At 38.6% G+C, this 16,031-nt stretch overlaps 1 protein-coding gene across 11 annotated transcripts in view; it reads left to right on the top strand.

The window, feature by feature from the left end:
- Positions 1 to 16,031, top strand: part of Neo1 (neogenin 1) — a 156,236-nt gene that overhangs the window by 80,849 nt on the left and 59,356 nt on the right. The gene's annotated exons all lie outside the window — the stretch shown is intronic.

Raw genomic sequence — 16,031 nt, 5'->3', positions numbered from 1 at the left:
GACAGATGTAGGAGGAAATGTACTGCGAATTCATAAAGAACTCTCGGGAGAAGTAGAGACTGCAGTTAATGTCCTGGTTTGGTACAGCCTGGAGTAGCAGAGTGAAGGTAACCAGTGAGATGTTCTTTGTTTTTTTTTCCTTTATTTCTTTATTTAATCACTTTACAGTGTGATCTCAGCCCCCTCCCTTCTCTCCTAGTCTCACTCTCTTGTCTCACCCCCTCTTTCTTCTTGGAGAAGGGGAAGCCTTCAAGGGGTACCAACCCACCCTTGCGTCTCAGGCTGAAGCAGGACTAAGCACATCCTCTCCAGCTGAGGCCTAACAAGGCAGCCCGGCTAGGGGAAAGGGATCCAAAGTCAGGCAACAAAATCAGAGACAGCCCCTACTCCCATTGCTAGGGGACCCACTTGTTGACCAAATTGCAGCCTACTACAAAAGTGTAGGGGGTCTAGGTCCAACCCATGTGTGTTCTCTGGTTGGTGGTTTAGTCTCTGTGAGCCCTCTTGGACCCAGGTTAGTTGATACTGTAGGTCTTCTTGTGGTGTCCTTGACCCCTCCAGCTCCCTCAGTTCTTCTCCCACTCTTCGACAAAACTCCCCAAGCTTGGCCTCTTTGGCTGTGGGTCTCTGCATCTGTTTCCATCAGCTGCTGGATGAAGCCTCTCAGAAGACAGTTATGCTAGACTCCTGTCTGCAATCATAGCAGAGTATCAATAATAGTGACAGGGATTGGCGCGCTCTCGTGGGGTGGGTTTCAAGTTGAGCCAGTCATTGGTTTGACATTCCCTCAATCTGTGCTCCATCTTTATCCTAAAGTAGGCAAGACATATTTTGGATTGAAGGTTTTATGGGTGGGTTGGTGTCCCCATCCACTGGCTACAGGAGGTGGTGACTTCAGGCTCCTTAACCCCCGATGCTAGGAGTCTTAAGCTAGGGTCACCCCCATAGACTCCTGGGAGGCCTCCCCTGTCCCAGTGATACCCACCCACTGATTTTTGTTCTCCCTCCCATCCCCCAACACACACAGCTGTTCGCTACCCCTGCAACCCTCTCCAGGCCTCTCCCACCCAGTTCTATCTATCTGCTTCAGTTGTCTATTTTATTTCTGGGTGAGATTCAAGCATCCTCCCTTGGGCCTTTCTTGGTTTCTTTGGGTTGTGGATTATAGCATAGTTATCCTGTACTTTATGGCTTTTTAAATGTATATCCTGTCCACAGGTCTGATCATTGGCAATGTTGCAGGAGGGAAGAAAGGCTGATGAAAAGGAAATAAAATGAGCTTGTTTATCGTAAAGGAAATTCACACTTTAGCAACACATTACTGGTATAATGGCTGCTACATACTGAGCATTATGAGTGGGGGTTTTTTTTCCACTTTATTTTAGTGAAGCACTTGTCAAAAATTCCATATAGTTCTGAGGTTACAAAATGACAGATGTTTTGGAGAAAATGACTAATAGCTTGGCATGATTAAAAGTTGGCGAAGTAACAAGAAATTATTAGTCATTAGTGGAATATTTTAAATCTAAAACACTACTTGCAAAGGTTAGTTAATGTTGATCAAAGGGTTAATTCTAATTTATTATTTTACTTTTGTTCTAGTGATTATAATTTAAAGTTTCACTCTAGATAACTGATATAATTTGACTCAATTGTGATTACTGTATCTAGGAACTCACTGCCTACCCTATACTAGCCTCAGATTCACAGCATTTCTTTTGCCGCACATTCCCGAGTGCTAGGATTAGTCAGGTACCACCACCCCCACCTCATGTCTAGGAGCTGTCTTAAGATTACAGGTGTATCTAATGCCAATGTTTCCTCTGTTCCTGACTTACTGATTGGGTCAAATTCTGTAATTCTGTGCTTTTTGTTTTCTGTAAAATGAAGGAATTAAATTAGGTGATTATTATTTGTATTTTACTTTATTACTTCAAATACCCCATTAAATGTAATTATTTTAGGAGTATATGTTTAATGTCAGATGTGATTTTATCTATTTAATTTTATGAGTGTTTTTGCCTGCTTTTAACACTAAGCTCTCTTCGGCCCCTCAGATGAAAATAAAGTTAAAAAACTAACTTTATGAAGCAAATTTTAAAGCTGTCTTTAAGTAGAACTTTTTAAAAAATCTACTTAATATATTTATATTATTTAAAATGGAAAAAAATAATCTTTTCTGACTAGATTGAAAGGCATCTGAAATGTCTAGTTAAAACTAAACTTGCATTATTTTTAAAAAGGCCTAACACATGTTCATTGTCAAAAATAAGACCATGTAAGTGACTTATAAAAAAAGTAAATGTACTGTTAGTCCTTCCCTGGTCTCACTTTCTAGAGCTAGCTCTTGTTAACAAGTGTAGTTTGTTACAAAGTAATTCAGTAAATATGTGTGATAAAATCCCATATACCTTACAGAAGTACGGGGTTGTGCTAAGGGGTAAGGTTTAAATAGCCAGGAAGCAGGCATGGTCTTCTGCCCTCATAAAACGTTTATCTGTTAGAATAGAGAGATATCAAGCAACTAAAATAAAAACAAAATATTTAAAGCTTTTGTGTCTGCTTAAATGAAATAAAAAGAATGCTTTATGTTGTGGATTGATTGTAGAATCAGCCTCCACAGGCACATGTGTTTGAACACTTGTCTTAACCTAGTGTCATCCTTTTGGGAAGTTGTGGGACTTTCAGACGTGGGGAAAGGCTGGTAGATAGAGGGATTTGGTACCCTCACTAGAGCTGTAGCCAGCCTAAGATACGAGGGAATGATCGTAAGATCCCCTTCCACCTGGGCTCTCAGCTGCTATACCTTTTCTGCCATGAAACTGAGCTAAAGCAAATCTTGCTTTCTCTGAGTTGTTTTCATTATGTACTATTAATTTCTTCCACCAATAAGACAAATAGCCAATATTCTCCGATAAAGAATTATTGGTGTTCTAGGTCTGGAAATTTCTCATTCAGTAATGTACTTGCCATACAAACGTGAGGACATAAATTCAGATCCCTAACACCCACATAAAAAGCTAGTGTGGTGATGTGTCTCTGTAATCTCAGTGCTGGAAAAGCCAAAACGGAATTTCTGGAGCTTACTAGTAGCCAATTCAGCCAAATCAGCAAACACCAGGTTTATTGAGAGACCATGTCAAAAAAATATGTGGACAGTAATAGAAGACACTCAACATGAAGTCGAGCCACACACAGACATACTTGCATACATGCCACTGCCACCACGCATACATAAACAGTTATTGGGGGGGGGGCATGTGTTTTAATCCTAGCACTTGAGAGCTGGTGGCAGAAGAGTGCCATAAATTCAAGGCTAGCTAGAACTGCACAGCAAGCTCTAGGACAGCCTGAGCTACTGTATGAGCCCTTGTCTTTTAAAATGGGGTCTTTTAAGAAATGGCTCAGCGGTTAAATGAATTGGCTGTTCTTCCAGAGGAACCTGCTTTTCTCAGTGCCCACATAGCAGCTCATAGCCTGTAACTGTAGTCCCAGGCGATCAGACACCTTTTGGCCTCCCTGGGCACTTCATGTATGTGGTGCACAGACACACATGTAGTAAAATACCTGTCTGTTCACTTATAACATAGGCGGGAGGAACTTTCTGAGGATAGAATGGGAAGTACATTAAATAGATATTTTAAAGAGAGGGCCTTGTTAAATTGGTGATACACAAGCTGAGACCTGAAAGATTCAAAGGAGTTTATGTGTTCTTTTATGTGCACATAAATACATGTTTTAGTTACAGAAATAATGTTTTTCTGATTTTTACATTTCCCAGTATTTTATGAACATGCTTACAGTTTTTTTTTTTCTATAGAACTCTATTACAAGACAGTGAGATGTGTTTTGGTTGGGTTTTGTTTGTTTGTTTGTTTTTGAGTTCTTATTAACAACATACCTTTTTTAAATGTGCAGCTGAAGAATAAGTTATTATTTACCTGGGTGTGATGGCACCATCTTACAACCCCAGCACTTAGGAGACAAAGGCAATAGGATTGCGTGTTTGAGGCCAGCCGAGGACACATAGAGCCTCACCTAAGGGAAAAGAAAGAATTTAGCATATGTTTCAACAATCTGTTAATAATCATTTATTTTGAAGCTATAATTGCCGGGCATTTAAAGATTCGTATTATTTAAGCTAGCATAAATTTGAAAATGACCAAATAAATAAATACAACCAATAAAAAATACTTAAAACATATTAAAAAGAATAAGAGGACCTATGTATGGAAAATACCTGTCTTAGTTAGGGTTACTGTTGCTGTGATGAAACACTGTGACCAAAAGCAACTTGAGGAAAGGGTTTATTTTGCACACTTTAACTCTGTATAACAGCTCACCGTCAAAAGCAGTGAGAGTAGGAACTCACAGGGCAGGAACCTTGAGGCACGAGCTGATGCAGAAGCCGTGGAAGAGCACAACTTACTAGCTAGCTTCCCATGGTTTGCTCCATCTTCTTTCTTATAGAACTGAGGACCACCAGCCTACAGGTGGCCCTATCCACAATGGGCTGTGCCCTCCCTCATCAGTAACTAAGAAAATGCCCAATAGGCTTGCCTATAGTCCAATCTTAAGGAAGTATTTTCTCAATTGAGGCTCCCTTTTCTCTACTAACTAGCTATAAAACTAGCCAGTACAATGTCCAAGTTATATTCTTTTTCTTTTTTAAAAATTTTAACATCTTTTTAAAATTTTATTAATTTGTTCAGATTACAACTTAATTGTTATCCCAACACTTGTATCCTCCCATTCCTCCCTCCCTCCCCTTTTCACCCTATTCCCCTCCCCTAGGTCTATGACCGAGGGGGACTTCCTCCTCCACTATATGGTCATAGGCTATCAAGTCTTATCTTGGTAGCCTGCTTATTCTTTCTTTGAGTGCCACCAGGCCTCCCCACCAAGGGGAGGTGGTCAGATATGGAGCATCAGAGCTCATGTCAGGGTCCCCACTATTCCACATAACTGTGGAGAATGTCCTGTCCGTTGGGTAGATCAGAGTAGGGGTTCGACCACTTTCTAGACTGCTCCGGACAGGAACGTATATTCTTTTTCTTTTTCTTTTCCATTGAGACATGTGGTAAATACCAATTACATGTGGTATTTAAAGCTCTCAACTGAGTAGTATCAAGAACATTTCTTTGTGTGGTTAAAGACTTTTACCTAGTAACAATTTGTTAAGCATTTGGTAAATGTCCCTACAAAAGAAGATAGAACCAGATCTCTGATTTACTGAATTAGTATCATGGAGAGGAGCTTTATAAATCCAAGATCATAATCCTTAGTCCTTTGGGGTTAGGAAAGGTTGTAGTCATTATGCTTGAGCTGTAATATAATGTATGCTAGTTTTAGGTTCCTTTGGTAAGGTTGACACATTGAAAGTATACATAGTTTATTTAATGTTCAACATGAATTTCATCTTTGCAAAACTCATAGATTTTATGACTAGAACTTATGAGGCCAATAATTATTTATGATATTTGGTAGCAAAATTGAAGAAGCCCTGTAGATGACTTATCCAGACTCAAAGATGCACTTAGAAATTTTCAGAGAGCAAACTTAAATATTTTGTTACTAAGAAGGAATATGTTTTGCAGAGCTAAGATAACAAAAGGATAGTATGTATGAATATTATTTAATTGGAAGCTATATTTAAAAGATGCTAAATTATACACTAATGTCATAATTGGCAGAATATCATTTGAGTTGGAAAGGCATCACTGACAATCTGGATGCTAAAAGATTTGATCTCACGTGGTATCAATCCTAGATCATTGTATTTTTCATTTTAGATTTAGAGTGTTAGTGTTGAGACTATCTTCCAATTGATATATGTTTATGAGATTACCCAAAATAAGTATAATTTAAAATGCAGTTGAGAAAATTTTAAAATATTATCACTTTGATGCTATATTTGCCTCATAAGAACTGTAATGTTGTCCTAATGCTTTAGACGTGTACATTATATTTAAAGCAGGCTTTTTTTGGCACCAGCGTTACTGTCTGGTCCCTTTATGCAGTGTGTACCTGAGCATTATGCAAGCCAACTAGTAAAGTAAAAGTGAAGGCTTTTTACTTGTATTCTGGGTTGGGTGGTGACTTTTTTCTTTCTTTCTAGGTTTTGGGTTCTCTTCAGTTCATATTCAGAAATCTTAGTACATTAAAGTAGTTTTGTAAAAGCTCTTATTAGGACTCCTTGATATTTTTTTTAATACATAATATGAAGAGATTAAAAGAACAGCGAGGATTTGGTTTCTGGAGCTGAATCTTAAAAATGTTAATGTTCTTTCAGATTTCAAATTTCATGAAATTTTGTCATGATTGGAGTTTAATGTAAATCATTAAGCTCATTGAAACAAAATCAAAGTTTTCTTTTTGTTGGTCAAATTGGGTAATGAATAGAAATATTTTTACACATTTTGTCTTATGTTCTCTGGGGTATTGAGATGTTATCTAGGAGACAGCGTTTTGGTTTAGAGTGGAAAAAAAAGCTGTCTTTTTGTGGGGCTCATTGCTGAGGTAGGTGCGTCACTAACATCTGACACACCTTTTAAAATGTCAGGAAAAAGTCAGCTGACTTCCATGGTACTGAAACACCCCTCCTGCACAGAGAAGGGGAGGAGTATTTTATTTTATAACTTCCTTCAATTGTTTAAACTAGCAGTTCACTGCAAGAGCATACACATAACAAGAGTAGAAATAACCAGAGTGTGTCCCGAGGTCAGAAGGTTACTTCTCAGCCAGTGAAGAGTTAGTTCTTTAGAGAAGGAGCTGTAAATCTGTGAGTTGATCCTTACAGTTCTGTTCCCTGCACTGAAAGCAAGTATTCAGAATACACAGCTGAGTTCCTGGTCATGTTATATCCGCTGCACAGTCTTCTGGCTATTTGCCAGTTGTACAAAGCGCATTGTAAGTACTGTGTTAGTCTTGAATTCCTTCATTTGGGAAGTGTGTTAATCTTTTGTAGCCATTGAGACTGGGTACCAAGTTCACAAATAACAACTTAGTTGAGCCTCAGACTGCTGGAAAATTGTTAGATTTACTGATACATCATCTCCGTGCTCCTTAAACAGTTTCCTTAATTGAACTAATAGCTTTGCATCTTCCAACTCATCAGAGTTTGAGATCTTTTCATGATCTAATACATACTCAGTGTTTGATGAAAGCTCTGTGGATGTTATGTAGATATAATTGTTTATGAATATCTATTAAACCAAACTTGTCAGTTATGTTTTCACATTCTATAGAGCCTTACCTAATTTTTGTCCACTTGTCTGCTTCAGGAACTTTCTAATGATGTGTCAGTGCCTGAGCTACTGCTTGCTGCTTTATATATTCAGAAGCTGTGTTGTTAGTGTAGGAGATGTGACTTGCCTCCCTGGTGGATGACTAGTTCATAAAATCTAAGACACTGGGGAATTCTAAGATACAACCTTCCAGATGTTAAAATATGAGAAAGTGTGTCTCACAACCAAGGAAATACATATTGTTCTTAACATCAGGAAACACTTGTTTTTCTCCTGGTCAGTCCTTTTGCTTTCAATTCTCCTTAGTCTAATACTGATTGTAATTTTTTTCTCTTAATTACATTGTTTGCCATATATTTCTGTATCATTTTCAAATTTTTTATTGCCATTTTCTTTGATAATTATCAACTTTAAATAACTTTTTTACTTACTAACATTATTTCCTCTATCTCAATATGTTTCTTTCTGATTTATTATTCAGCAACTCTTGCAATTTTGACATATTTAGACAAAATTTTCTCCCTCAACACTCTTAGGGTTAATCTAATCTTTCCTCTCATTAGACAGTAGGAAAAGTTCATTATATTTATTCTTATTCACATTTTGCCTCTCTGTAAACCACATTCTCGGGGTCATAACTTCTACTTTCTTAATTTAGTTGAAGTTTTTTTCACTTAACTAGATGGATTATATTTTATAGTAAATATCTCTGAATGTACAAGAAGTACAAATGGGAAGTGACCTTTCAGTGCCTCTGTGTCAGGGGTTCATGGTGTTTATCAGTGTGCCTGGCTGTTTGGTCATCTTAACCTTGATGGTGTGAATTAAGTGGTATCTTCCATTCTGCCTCCACTTTTAATCTTTCTGTAGTCACCTCTAACCCCAGATCTCCTCCAGTTACCTAAGTATAAATGTTCTGGAGGATTTTGAAATTTCAAAGCTTCTTATATAGGCGTCTGTGTGCTTCCTCTTAGACTGTCATCCCTACTTCCAGATGTACTGACAGTTCCGCAAGATCAGTTGATTTTGTGTGTTGTTAGTCTGCCCCTTTGAAGTTCTTACAGTCCCAGCATTTCCTCCATTAAATTTGCTTTCCTCTTATCTGCCTTATTTCTTAATATGGTTTTATTTACTTAAAATACTTTAATGAAATTTATGCTGTCTTGTTTCGTTGGGAACAAGCAAACTTATTCTAAGTACTAGCATTTTGTTTTCAGACTCCATTTAATCATAGGGAGAAACTTATGTTCAAGATCCCAGACCCTGGGGGAGCAGGGGACTTTCCAATAGCTGAACAGCTTCTGTTGTAAGGAAACAGTTGTCTGAATCCAAATATCTCAGGGACAGCTTATAAGGAGACAGTTTCTGAGTCAAGACATCTCAAAGACAACCTCTCCATCTTGATGACAGAGTCAAACTAAGTTCGTGTTCCTAGGCCTAGGAACCTAATCATATCCTGATTGATGAAAACTCTCTAGTTCAACCTCCTTATGTCAAAATATGATTGGGTAATGCTACACCCATCCCCACTGCCCCTTGCTTTATGGTTTCATCCTTTAAACATGCTGTACAACGTCACTTCAGGGTTATAGTTCAGCTCCGAGTCTGTTCTGCAGCCCTGTGGCTTGATTACAGTTAATTTTTGTTACCTGCATTGACCTGGTGTTTGAGTTATGTTGGATTTAAGTGGACCCCACAACAGTTTATTATTTGTGAGTAGTTCTTAAACCAGGCATGGTGGCACATACTTTTAATCCCAGCACATGGGAGGCAGAGACAAGTGAATCTCTGAGTTCAAGGCTATCCTTATCTACAGAGTGAGTTCCAGGACAGCCAGGGCTACACAGAGAAACCCTGTCTCGAAAAATAAAACTAACTAACCAAAAAACCAATTAACCAAACAATCTATGTAAGGAATTATAAAAGTGATTCTATGCTTGGAAATACTTTGTAGCAACTGAGAATGTTGAAGTTTGTTTTTATACAGATGTGACAGCCTCTTCAAGCCATGTGCTATACAAAAGTTTGCAAAGCAGCATGTTTGGCATTATTCCATTTCTTTCTGTGTGTAAATATAAAGACATCTGTATTAATCAGCTTTCCATTGCTGTGATAGACTACCTAGGGTAAACTATTGGAAAGGAGAAAATTAGTCTTTGCTCATACTTGAGTTTTAGTTCATGGTCTTTTATCTCTGTTGCTTTGGGCTATGGCCGTGAATTACAGGGAGAGTGTGTCAGAGCTTGCTCACCTCATGACTCTTGGTAAGTGGAGGAAAGGGAGAAAGGGAAAGGGTTTAAGGCAAGGAAGAAAGGAAATCCAAGAAATATTTTGGAAGATATGAAGATAACATCTGTATTCTACTAGAAATATTCTGATGGAAAGGGAGGGGTCCCTGTAGGTGTCAGACAGGGACGCAACCACACAAAGAGATGGGAATGAAAACCAATTGACTTCATCAACCTGGATCAGACTTCTAGGAGTCTAATGCCAGGTGGCTCATTGTCAGCATATTTAAAATACAGTACAACTGGCTAAAGGTTTCCAGGAAACAATCAGTCCAATTCCAAGTGCTCTATAATGCTTGAGGTGAGGTTACATACACACTTCCTTACAAAGTACATGTGACCGTAAGGGTGGGTTAGGTAGCTAAAGGCCTAGAATCTAGTGTGGTCAATGACCATCAGAATAGAAGTCAGCAGGCCATAAAGTACATTGTAGTTGACGTTTGCTGCTTTATGGGTTCTTCTTTTTCTCATTCTTTATTCCCCCAACTCCCTACCCCAGCTTCACCCCCCTAACACTAGGTAGGAGAGAAACAAGGATAGAGGTGAGAGAGGGATTAGGAAAATATCCAAATCTAGTTTCTTCCCCTTTGTTTATTTTTTGAACATGGCTACTAACAACTGAAGCCAATTTCCCTAAATGACCAACAACCACCTATCCCCCCTTTCTGGGCCCTAGCATTTATATACCCTGTGACAAGTTCCCAGAATTCCAAATGTCAAATGACAAGATCTGCATCTGGCAAAACCATGCGTCTGCTAGAGCATGAGGCAAATGGAGGTCAGCTGCTGCAGACAGCCCAAAGCAGCCCCACATTCCTGACACCTGAGATTAAAACAAAAGCACATTCTTACAGCATTTTTGTGTTATTTAAAAAAAAAAAAAAAAAAACACCAAAATTCCAGAATTCTCACTACATCCCCTCTTCTGTTTTTAAGCCGTTAATTGTGCTACGTGTCTCAGGAAATTGTAAACAGGGACATTTGTAATCAAATAAGTGCTTTTTGGGTCAGTGGCCAAGGTTTTCAGGTGACCTCTCCTGTTCAGTTCTAATCTTTTTTCTGTTCTGATGGTATCCACAGCTTTTCATTTCCTGTGGAAATATAACCAATTCTACATGCCCAGTACAAAACTTTCCCTCCATTCTAATGTTAACACATCCTTATAGATAGACATTTAATTCCACAGTGTTTCTAAGAGGCTACTGTTTCTTATTAGCATTAAAAAAATTTAGTTAGCTGAGCGCTAGTGATTCTATATCTGGGTTTATTGTTGTTTTGTTTCATAAGCCTTTCCTGTAATTGGACAGTTTGTGATGACCTCTATCAACACCTTCCCCAGGAACATTTATTATTTCACCCCTTATTTCATTATGAACTATCTCTGGTATTGTAGGAATATTATTCTGAGTACCCTACTGTTGTTAAAGAGACTTTCCTCATAAATTTGTGGGTATGTCAACCACATAAGGCCTTAACTTTCCTATTTAACCTTCCAGTCCCACATATTTAACCCATTACACATTTTCTTTTATTTGAAATGACTTTCCAATTCCGAGAAACCAGGTATAAACCTTTTGAAGTGGTCATTTTGAATTCTCAATATTTTTTTGTGAAATGATAGTTACATCGTCTCTTATATCCATCAAATGTTTTATTTCAGTACTATCACCTTGCAATTTTAATTTTGGCCTCTGATCATTAACAACTGTTTGCCAGAATCACCTTTTTTCCAATAATTCCAAACCCTCCGGTTTTTTTCTACTGGAGAAGCTTTACCTTTGATGTTGGGAAACAGCAGCAGCTAAGCGATCCTATCACCTGTGTTAAATTGCATCTCTCCTTTTACATACGCCATCATTTTAATTTCTCCTTTGGAATCTTCATCTATAATTCCTGGATGCATAATAAATCTTTGGGAAATCAGTCTTTCTCAAGATCATCCCTACTGTCCCTGAGGGCAAAGGACCGCAAACTCCAGTTATTTTATAACATTGAGTTTTGGGAGATAGAGTAAGAGGTTTATCTGTGGCCAAGTCTAGAGCAGCACTGCCCACAGTGGTGTGCATTAAATCTTCAATACTGCTAAATGTTGTAGCACACACTTTTAATCCCAGCACTCAGGAGGTAGAGGCAGGTGAATCTCTGTGAGTTGTTTCCTGGCTGACAAGAGACAAACAAGAGGTTTCTAATTTTTGCTGTAGAGCTGAGCCAAGGCCATTTCCAATGGTAAGAAATTACTTTGGATATCTCTCTTGGATCTGCATTTCTAGACCCAGTGGTGGCCTTTGCAGCATTGCATACACATCCTGGGAAGCCTACGTGTTCTTTCTGTTTGAGATTTAGGAAAACCATTTGTAGGTTTAGTTTTTTAATTAATATATTTTATTATGGACTTACTAATCGAGTGTGTGGGTTTTTTTTATAACTTGATTAACTGAAACAATAGGAAAAGAGGATTAAAGAATAACAAAATCATAAAGATATTAGTTTTGAAGAACACTTTTTTTTTGCATATTTAGTAGGATTTTGTTGTTGTTGTTGGAACCTGGAATAATCAGAACTTGGAACTTCTGCAGGAGCCAGAGCCCCAAAGCCTTTTTTCAAGTGGTTCTCTGTAGGAGTGTCTTGAAGTGGAGCGATAAACAGTCAAAACTATCTCAAGTCTCTAAAGGCCCTGTCTCCAGTTTTGGGCTCATTTATGTATCTCATTTCAGAGTCTCTTCATGGGATTTTTTTTAGCTGGCAACAATCAAGCTCCCACACGAGGTGGTTTGTCTTCTAGTAAATTAACCTCACCTGTTCTCACAAGGCGGTTTTAGTCCCACACTTGGGATCATAGCAAAAACAGGTTTATCTCTCCTTCAACCATTGCCCTTAGAAACAACTTGTTCACTTTTCCAGTGCAAAAGTACTGTATTTCTCACAGTTAATGCACTGGGCATTTTGAGATCTGAAGATTTTGGTTTGGTCACAGTCTCTTTGCAAATGACCATGTTTCCCGCAATTGAAGCACTGTGCATTTTGATAGCAGAGATCTCTAGCTATAGCTCGACCTATGATATTAACATGGTGTATGTGAGAACCAGTATATCAGTCATATCTCTTACCCATTTGTCCATAGGCACTGCCTGTACCTTTAATGGTCTAATACCTTATTTTACATTCGGTTCTCACATTTTCAAATGCCAAGGTTCCTATCAACAGCTGCCTTGCATCAGGGTCTGATAATGGATTTGTTTACTGCTGAGACCAATCTTTGTAAAAAGTCAGTGAAGGCTTCTCCAGGGCCTTGTATAATCTTTGTAAACAAGGTGGTCTTTTCCCCAGGTTCCTCAGCTTTGCCCTAAGCTCTTAAAGCCACTAAGCAACATTGTTCTACAGTTGTACCGTCAAATTGAATTTGTTCTTCTATATCAGATTGTACCACCCTTCACCTATTTTGAGTAGCCCAATTATTTAGAATTTGTTTCACATAAAACAAGTACATCTGATATGAAATCATGGCCTCTTTAAAATGCCTTAGATCTGTTATTTCTATAGGATGCCACCCTATCTTACCATAACCCTGTCCCACAGCATTAGCAGGCATATGCTGTGTGACTGTTGGGAAAGCTGATGGTAACCCATCCTCTTAATTCTAGCAGCCCCATGTCCCTGCACCTGGGGTTAGAACAAAAGCACATTCTTACCATATGTTGTTGTTGTTGTTTTGAAGAAGCCAAAATTCCCTAATTCTTCACTACAGTGTATGTGACATCTCCCTTAAGAACGGGTGATGGTCTAGAGAGGGAAGAGTTTGGGATAAACATTCTGAGACATTTGGGTGAGGTCTTTCTCTGTAGATAGCAAAAATGTCGCCAGGTCATTAACAACTTCCACTCTTAGATTCTGAATGGAATGCACTTGATTTTTCTCTCATTGAGAAGACCCCTTCGTCATTAACGTTCCTGGTTCCCATAGTGCTTCTACGGAGTACAAGGCCCTTGTGCCCTCTGCAGGAAAGGAAAACGTTAGTCCTTTTACTTTGCACACTTCTGCTTGTTGTAAGTTATTTTATAGTTGGCTTACTGATGAAATGGACTACTTATCATGGTTGAACAACCATAGCAGTTTTCAGGCATAGAAGCTCTTTTCATTAGGCTCTCTGTAATACAGGCTCTTAGCTAGTATTTAATCTAGGGTGCCTAGAACTGATTACTGTTCTTGGGGGTGGGGATTTATCATTAATATTTAGAAGTGTTCTGTTAGTAAACAAAATAGGATTTTCTCCTGTTAGAGGTGTTTAGTACTAGGCTCCCACGTTTCCCCGCCTCGCCCCTCTCCTTTCTTTGTGGTAGATTTGCTAACATTTCAGGCACATAACACTGTGTGGAATTGTGCCTCTACTGACAGTCATGCACCATGTAGATCTCATCCAGTCCTAAGCAATCTCGCCATTAACGTCCCTGGGACGTACCAACATAGTAGAGTTCTTTACATGAGGAAACAAAAGGGTACAGAGAGAGAACCTTTCCCAAGACACTCCCTTGAAGGAAGGAGTTTAGAAATAAACTCACACAGAGAGGCTGGAGAGATATCTGAGGTTAAGAGCACTGACTGCTCTTCCAAAGGGCCTGAGTTCAATCCCCAATAACCACATGGTAGATAACAACTCTATGAGATCTGATGTCCTCTTCTGGCCTACGGTACACATGCAGGCAGAACATTGTTTACATAATAAATTTGAAAAAAACACACATTTTGCACTCAAATTTTAAATGTGCTTATTCACAGCTCACTTCACTTATTTAAGTAGGTGTCGAATTAGAATAATTGGGTCTTCTTAACCAAGGGCAACATGCCCAGCACAGAATTTAATAATTTCCATCTTCAGAAAAAGCCTCAGGTATGTGTAATGTTAGTCAAGTGAAGCCGTCAGTCCCAGACTGGCCTGTGTCTGTTGCCCTAGATGTGGGAACAGTGTGAACAAAGAAGCTGAAAAACTCATTCTTGTGCAGTGAGCCAGGAAGATCCAGAACACAACATGAAAGATGTGTTCCATTATACAACAGGGCCTCCTAGGCTGGAGAACTAGATTGGCTTCCACCGGAGGAGGACTGTGAACCCAGGCCTGAGGTTTCCAGGCTTACTCTGTGGGGAGTTTTGGAGCAGAATGAGATCATATCTTTGACTCTCAGGAATAAATTCTGATGGCAGAAGGGGAACAAAACAGCACAATTTTTCAAGCAGTGAATTTAATTGCACCTGTGGTTTCACTTAGGCTTTGGGCTTGTGATGACTGATTAACATAAAAGTCTTGGAGTAGTTTCTAGACATTTTAATTTTGTGGAAGACTTTAAATAGGTTGATTTTAAACCTAAGTGTTTTAAGTAACAGAAGTGTCCTATAACTCTGTGAGCATTGCTGTTTCATATTAAGATATGTATCTCAGTAAAGTATGTACTTGGGGCTGAAGAAAAATCTCATAATCTTACATTTTAATAGACTAACTCTTCCATCGGGGTAGACACAGAAAGGAGAGGGCATAAAAGAGTAAGTGATTTGCCTAGAGTGACACAAGTAAGTGACATCTGAACTGAAAATTACGTTTTCATTCTCCTGTTGGCTAAATTCAGAGGCCTTTTAAACTAAAAGTCAAAGTTAGATTTACTACTCCACCCAGGTCCTCCATAAGATTGAGACAATATGGTAGGACGGATTACAGAATTGTTGTAATGATTTACTGGTTCACATAACTCGGCAGAGTTCCATATGGAAAGTGCTCAGGTACTTCTAAAAGACTGTTGCCCTACTGCCCTACCACTTAATCGAAAACTAAGAGGTAAGTGTGCTTATCTAGCCTACTGGAGGCCCTGAGTTCAATCTCTACCAAATGGTGGATATGGAAGAAATGAAGTCTACAAATTATTTTACTCTCTGCCTGTTTTCTACCAATTTCCCCAAGAATTTTATAGTATTTTTTTTTTTTTTTAATGTAAGACCCTCTCTCGGGGGATATGTGAGATTAAACTTGTACTTTTCATCTCTAAAAGGAAGATTTAGATTGAGTACAAGGAGTAAAATTTCTAAAATCAGAACTAATAGAAATAGGCCATCTCAGGAAGAGCAGGTTAGCTGTGGATGCTTAGTGCCTGCACTGCTTTTTCTCTTCAACCCAGCACCACATGCCCAAAGCTGTTTAAAATGATATTAAGATGAAGATCCTGGTAGGATCCTAAGTTACCTATATTGTTTTTGTGGTCTTGGAATTTTTAATTCAGGGTTTTAAAGTGTTATAGTTAAATGAATTGATATAATGACAAATGAAGTGTAGTTTTTCAAGATGGGGAAAATCACTTCCCTGGATATTGCCAATATAGAAAACAGAGCTTAGTATTCAAGGTGACTGTGCCACTGAAAAGCATGCCTAGTTCTACAGTGAAGTCATGCACCCTCTCCCCACCCCAGACTGTCCCCTGAGGCTCTCGGTTGAATGTAATGCGGATTATATTTATTA

Source organism: Acomys russatus, chromosome 14, assembly GCF_903995435.1.
Source record: "Acomys russatus chromosome 14, mAcoRus1.1, whole genome shotgun sequence".
NCBI classification, from domain to species: domain Eukaryota; kingdom Metazoa; phylum Chordata; class Mammalia; order Rodentia; family Muridae; genus Acomys; species Acomys russatus.
This window is presented reverse-complemented; position numbering and strand designations above follow the sequence as displayed.